General features: G+C 39.6%; 1 protein-coding gene across 1 annotated transcript in view; it reads left to right on the top strand.

Annotated features, from left to right (window-relative positions):
* The first annotated feature begins 1,227 nt into the window (after positions 1 to 1,227).
* LOC107698687 (cyclin-dependent kinase 18-like) overlaps positions 1,228 to 7,734 on the top strand; it is a 112,573-nt gene continuing 106,066 nt past the window's right edge. Inside the window, exon 1 of the mRNA XM_016499879.1 lies at positions 1,228 to 1,246. The gene's annotated coding sequence lies outside the window, so the exon portion shown is untranslated. The remainder of the gene's footprint in view (positions 1,247 to 7,734) is intronic.

A 7,734-nucleotide genomic window follows, 5' to 3' on the forward strand; every position in this document is an offset into this window, starting at 1 on the left:
TATTGCGTAGGGCCCCCAGAAGTTTAGGATCGGCACTGCCTAAACCAAAGTGTTAACAAGTTTTTTTCTTTTTTACACAAATCTAAAATAACCACCTCATTAACTGCTTTGACGTGCCTTCTCAATGCTTTCTCAGGTGAATCTGAAATCAATCGTTCTTTCAGGTCAAAAGGCGTTATCTCTACAGCTAATGCGATTTCAGCAGCCGAAGCGAAGGCAAACGTTTGAAGCTTGAAGAGCTTATTAGCGTTTAATTTCTCTCTCCAGACACAATGCAGCTCTTCCTAAGGCTGTGGCAGAGCAAAAAGTCTTCATAATATGGCATTCTTATAAAACTATAGCCTACAAGCTAGCTAATGGTCATCACTTTTGTCCTTTCTCGACTGAACTCGGGTCACTTTTGTGCCACAGGTAGAAGCAGGTGCAAAGAACCCAATTCCTTTTCTATCCCCTTCTAACCCCTTCCACACTCTTCTCCTCCTCATAGACAGACAATCAATATTTTATCAGCCGCCAGACAGCCAAAGCTACAGCCGCACCACCAGAGAAGCAATTAGCCACCTTAACAAAGATGGACGCTTGTCTCCGTGCCAAACAAAAGGAAGCGGTGGCCAGGAGAGAGAAAACAAACTCCACATCAAGGTGTTTTTGTCACTTTGCATTTGGATGCCAAGCGCCTCACGCCGGCCCCTAATGGATATTGAATAGACAGGCGCACATTAGGAAACTGCAGCAAACAAACAAATAGTCCTTATCAGGGCAGGCTATTCATTTGAAAAGCAACGTGGGAACCCTGAGGGGACCCTTGAAGAGAAAACAAGAGAGGGACCGAAAGAAAGCGCGTGAGAGAGAGAGACGCTTCTTTGTTCGACTCATCCCAGGAGTGTTCGCCCGCCGTTACGTTTTTCCCGCTACGATCATTCAATGCTAATTGGGTGACAGAAGTTTTGAGTCGGCAATATCGCGTGTTTGCTTTTGACACAAAGGCGAAACTCAGCAGGGCAAGATGGCGCATAAACAAGCGTGACAGTCACTCCTGACGCTCTACCATTCATTTGTTAATTAAGACGGATGACTCATTACGGTCTCGTAAGCTATGGGGAGAGATGGAGAGAGACACTTCACACCGGTGTCAGTTGTATAATTGATGCCAGAGCTTGCCGGAGATCTGACGCGCTCTTCCCTCACATGTTTCCAACGAGACGAGGGCCTTTCATTCACTGATGACACACAGGAGGCAGCGTGGGTAAGCCTGCGGCAGAACATACACTAGCCTACACACTTCAAAAGGGCATCGTATACTGTACAGCGCTGACACGCACCCATTCCATTTTCATTTCACACGCAGTTTCCAAAAACAAAAATCTGTCACGAAGGGCAAGCCAGATTCTAGATTCAACCTCAGACGCCATGTCCAAGAACCTCACGTCTATTTCCCATCTGCCTGGTAAAAGAAAAATAGCAAGCGCTGACTGAAATTTTGCAGTTTCAGTCTCATTGGATGGTTTTTCACAAATTGTATGAGTCAAGTGACTCATGTACAGTGTTGGGCAAGTTACTCTGAAAATGTAATCAAATGACTGATTACTGATTACTCCTTTTAAAAGTAATCACGTTACTGTTCTGATTACTTTATTTCAAAATTAATTAGTAATTAGTTACATTACTAGTTACGTTACTTTTTTCTCCATTAAATGTACGAAATTCCAGCTTACACGCTCCCGATAAATTTGCTCTGAAATTTGTTAAAACTGTTATTTTTAACTAAAGCAAGCAGCTGCTGCGTGCATGGTTTGGCATGGCAGAATGGCAGCAAAGAGCGCTGCATAATCTCTAAAAGACATCTCAGTTCATCACAATCTCACAAATCTCTGTTATAACACAATAAATATATGCATAATGAATCTTTCATAATGTCTACAATTCGTGTGTTATAATGAGAGGATTCTTATATTAGTTCATGTTGCTTTTGTGCAATAGATGAATAACAATTTATTTGTTTTAGATATTTTATGTTTAGATATTTCTATTTTGCGGTGAGTCCTGTGAATCATTTTATTCTCTCGCATCCCGCACACACACACGATTGTCTACCCGCCCGCACCAGCCCTCGCCCATCTTGTCCCGCGCCACACTCTGTTGCGTCGGGTCTCGCAGGAGCAGGTCTCTAATCCACTGGCACTTGACTCGACAGTGCATGTGCTACATCCTTTTTACAATCTCTAGATTATAAAACACTGCATTCTGTCAGCAATGTAATGCGGCAGTAACGTATAGAGACTTCGGCTTGTAACTATACTCTAATTACTATTTTGAAAATTATAACGCGTTAAATTACTCCGTTACTAAAAAAGTAATCAAATTACAGTAACGCGTTACTAAGTAATGCGTTACTGCCCAACACTGCTCATGTAAGTTATATGGTTTATACCACTGTACACTGGAAACAAACTACTACTTAATGAGTTTTTCATTAGAGTCCCTCAGAAGTCACTAATGTTATCACTTAAAACTCATCTTTAATAATGAAAAATACATATATAAATGTCTTTTTTTTATGTGAAAATTTCTTGCTTTAAAATGGCTTGAATGTAACTCTACACCCTTACCTCATTTAGTATACATGAAACATGAATATGCAAATTAGTCCCAACCTCCACTTAATCACACCATTTTGGACCTGCACCACTTCCACTCGGTTGTAGTAGTAAACGCTGATGTAGTAAACGTTACTCAATGGCAAGTGGCAATATTAGATCAATCTATCCATGTTCATGTTCACCACATGTGTGAACCAGAAACTGATTCTGAAGAGGATAAGTGAATTATACAGGGTCATCTACAAGTCGATGTATTGGCATGGTAATGCATTTTATGTATAGCTCTCTACAGCGTCGGACATGTAACAGTAATTGATTTCATTAGCTTTTGGCTTGACTACAGTATTAAACAACTAATAATGTGTTACTGATGTTACACACACCATGTTCTTGTTGGCCATCTCAGACACCTACGTTCTAAAAATCAACATCTTTAGGTAGAAACAATTTGCTAATGATATGAAAAGCTCCACCCACATGTTGACGTGATTGGTTACATGGTTGTGATGGTAGGAAACAAGTGCAATTTTAAACCACGTCTTTGATACACTGCAGTTTTAAGGAGAAAATGCTCAGCAATGGTGTTGACTGGTGAATTTGCACATGGTTTGTCTTTAAGCATAAATAGACCGGACAGACATGCAAACAACTGTGTTTTTCACCACAGGGGGTCTTTAAGAAGTCACTTCTTAATGAGTCTTTTCTGACTTGTTTTTCAGTAAAAATATCTAAAAAGTCCTTAAAACAAGAAGCACTTACTGTAGTTGAAAAGCAACAGCACATATGATATTATCTTGAATTTTGAATAGAAGTGTGTTTTGTCTTACACTTGTCTTGTACTTAAAAGCAGTGGCGGAAAAAAATCTGCCAGTGCAGTAAGAAAAACATGCACTTTTGTTCAAATAAATGTATAAAAACTAGTCTCCATTTCTTATGGTGTTCTTATGGTGTTGTTTGTCATGTCAAGGATTTTTTGATATTTTAACTGGAGAATTGGTGCAGCTATCCGTGAGCATATTATTTAACAGACAGCATCAAATAAATATTAATTCATGCACAAATACAGAGTGCAGTGCATCCAAAACAAGTCAAAATAAGGAATAACTTGTTTTTAAGAGTTATTTCTTAGGCACAGTCTGAAGCAAAGTTTAGTTTCTTATGACTGCAAAACAACCTGCTGCACTAATAAATCAAATAAAATATAGTGTTTAGTTCACATTATTTAATATACTGTATATTTCCAGCAAAAATAATTGGGGACAACATAACACTCAATATGGCAGCTGTAGGAGCCAATCACCTGTTTAGTTACTTTAAAAACACTAATATTTTAATAATATAATCTACTGTAATATTCTAATGCACATACAGTGCATTTGGGGTCAATACGATTATTGATTTTGCATTGAATTTAACAGTAAAGACAATGTTACAAATTATTTCTATTTCAAATAAATGTTTTTTTTTTGTTACTTTTCTTCATCAAAGAAAAATATTATGTTTTTCACAAAAATATTAAGCAGCACAACTGTTTTCAGTGTCTCTTGTGCAGCAACATAAAACTTTCAGAATTATGTCTGAAGATATTTATTCAAATAGATAACAGTTATTTTAAATTGTAATAATATTTCACATTCTTGGTTTTACTGTATTTTTGATCAAACAAATGCAGTGTTGGCAAGCATAAAAGTCTTCTTTCAAAAACATAAAAAAAGTTAAAAACCTTACCAACCCCAAACTTTTGAACAGTTTTTGATTTCTACTAAAGAAACACAATTTATGGTACCATTGCTGTCAGAATTTATTTCTTATATTATTAAAACAGAATATCGACAAACAGTCAAGTCTTTACTAGACAGAGATGTTCTTATATAAGGTTGAAATAGCTGCCGGGGGCGTTAATAATATGGCCGCTGAGTGAACTGACTTGCTTTAAAGTACTCATTAATTTTGAACAGACAGAAACTTTGATCACCAAGTCTACACAAATAGTTTCCACTATTTTTTTCTGTATCATGTTTGCAAAGACTGTTATGCAATATTTCAAATGCAACAATTTTCCAGGCCAACATATTACTGCGGTAAAATGCATTTCAACCCCTAACCGGCATATTAAAACAACCAGCGTTTGGTCACGTTATGCATCAGTCAGACAGTCTGTTCTTCTCAATAAGCTGCAATGAGGAACAGACTTTCTGCTGATTACTAAACGACTACAAGAGATTCGATTCACACATACCCATGATAGCACATGTACATCACGGAGACGTCTGCATTTACATCTGCAAGATGTATTTCTTAGAGTGTTTGCTAATCTGCAACACGTCTCTAGGACATTTCCTATCAGATGTCAAATAGATGTTTAGAAGATGTCTTTAAGATGTTTATGATTTAGAATGTAGGGTGAATTAACATATTACTGTGGTAAAATGCATTTCAACCCCTAACCGGCATATTAAAACAACCAGCGTTTGGTCACGTTATGCATCAGTCAGACAGTCTGTTCTTCTCAATAAGCTGCAATGAGGAACAGACTTTCTGCTGATTACTAAACGACTACAAGAGATTCGATTCACACATACCCATGATAGCACATGTACATCACGGAGACGTCTGCATTTACATCTGCAAGATGTATTTCTTAGAGTGTTTGCTAATCTGCAACACGTCTCTAGGACATTTCCTATCAGATGTCAAATAGATGTTTAGAAGATGTCTTTAAGATGTTTATGATTTAGAGTGTATGTAAAACTGACGTCTGAAAGACATCTATCAGAGGTTTGTACACAGCAGATGCTTTCCAGATGAAGAGATCTTTAACAGACATCTTGCAGACATACGTGTGCTATCTGGGTACGGTGGCAGGCTGCTCGCTTTTCTAAAACAAGTCAAACTCTCGGTCTGGAGACACGGCGTGCTTGGAAGTCCTCGGTCGACTGCACGTAGCACTCATTGAGCAGTGGGAGTTGGTTTTTAATGGAAAGTGAACAGTGGGAGAGAATCTCCTGTTTGAACGCGGGAGCCCCCGCACTACACACACACACACGGCCGATGAGTAACGTAAACGCGAGTGAGCACCGGGTGACTGAATTCAACATCCTCCTCAACACATGCACATATGACAGGCTGAGGACGTGCAGCGGGCAGAACAGCGGGAATCAGTCTGAATCAAGCCCCCTCTCTCTCTCTCTCTCCCTCACTGTCAATCATAACATATCTCCCCATCTTTCTCTTTCTACCCCTCGGTGCACAATCCATCCCAGAATCCTTTGCTTTCATTACCGGCAGCGAGATTCCCTGCTCACCTGCTGTCTGTTTGGCCCTCACCTCTATCTGAAGTGACCAAGACCTGCATCACATTCACATCACACATTCGACATTTAGAACCGATGAAATCCCACTAAACACGTAGAGTTCCCTGCATCCCCTACATGAAGAGAGACTATATATACCAGCATCTCCTTTAAAGGAATTATTCATACAATATTCAGTGTCTCAGGATGTTATTATTTGTTTTTGAAAGCACTTTCTGGGTCACGTTTCTGGAATTTATAACACAGCCCCAAAGCGTTAATGTAAATTCATGCATTTCATCTCTCTGCTAATACTTATTCACATTGTCTATGGTCTAAGATGCATATATACAGATGAATAAACCCAAATTTAGTATTTTTTTGGTAATACTTTACAGTAAAGTTCAATATGTTTAATATTAATTTATGTATTAGGCATTGAGAACTAACAGTGTTTTCCCTACAGACATCTTGCAGACATACGTGTGCTATCTGGGTACGGTGGCAGGCTGCTCGCTTTTCTAAAACAAGTCAAACTCTCGGTCTGGAGACACGGCGTGCTTGGAAGTCCTCGGTCGACTGCACGTAGCACTCATTGAGCAGTGGGAGTTGGTTTTTAATGGAAAGTGAACAGTGGGAGAGAATCTCCTGTTTGAACGCGGGAGCCCCCGCACTACACACACACACACGGCCGATGAGTAACGTAAACGCGAGTGAGCACCGGGTGACTGAATTCAACATCCTCCTCAACACATGCACATATGACAGGCTGAGGACGTGCAGCGGGCAGAACAGCGGGAATCAGTCTGAATCAAGCCCCCTCTCTCTCTCTCTCTCCCTCACTGTCAATCATAACATATCTCCCCATCTTTCTCTTTCTACCCCTCGGTGCACAATCCATCCCAGAATCCTTTGCTTTCATTACCGGCAGCGAGATTCCCTGCTCACCTGCTGTCTGTTTGGCCCTCACCTCTATCTGAAGTGACCAAGACCTGCATCACATAATGAAGTTATTAGACAGACAGAAGGAGAGAGAGAGAGAGAGAGATAGAGAGAGAGATTAAGAGTGTGTTAATTATGATGCTGTGCATCTCTCAACAGTGTTCAGCAGCAGCGTCTCTACTAATAGCAAAAATGTAAGTTCATCAGTTTCAAGAACAGTGCTGTATTACCACGATTTCGAGAAATGACATGTAGCTTTTAAGTTATTGAGCTATTTTACTGATAGAATCGTCAGAGTAGTGTTGACAACATGTTTCTGTGCGAGTGTGTGTCTGTACTGTATGTTGTGTGCGTTTGTAAGGCAGAGAGAGTGGGAGAAATAGAGTATGTGCTTTCCATACATAATAAAATGTAACTTTGTGGCAAATGGAAATAATTCGTTTTTTTCCCTGTATTTTTTTCCTGTATTTCCTGTTATTTTGTTTGCTATATTTATTCGCTTGGTCAGTGTCTTTGTGGATTTTAGTTCTTTTGCTGTTGTAGGCTGCAAGGACCTTTGAAACAACTGAAATCATTTGGTGAAGTGATACGGACAAGTAATGCAGTCAAGATCTGCCTGGAAGTACTTTAGCTGTGCATTTCCCTGAAAACAATTGTACATCTTAGCTTAGAACATTCGTCAACCAATCACATATAAGCATTCAATATATATCATAATATAATATAATATAATATAATATAATATAATATATTATATCCTCCGGTGTCTGGAGAATGTTCAGCTCCGATCCAGAACCAGCCTGCTGTCCAGCCCACCGGCTGTTCATCAGTCAAGCCCGCCGGCCGCCGCAATGTCAAGCCCACTGGCCACCCTATTCACCCATAACCAAAAGAGGCGA

This window comes from Sinocyclocheilus anshuiensis, unplaced genomic scaffold, assembly GCF_001515605.1.
Source record: "Sinocyclocheilus anshuiensis isolate Anshui unplaced genomic scaffold, SAMN03320099.WGS_v1.1 scaffold313, whole genome shotgun sequence".
NCBI lineage: Eukaryota > Metazoa > Chordata > Actinopteri > Cypriniformes > Cyprinidae > Sinocyclocheilus > Sinocyclocheilus anshuiensis.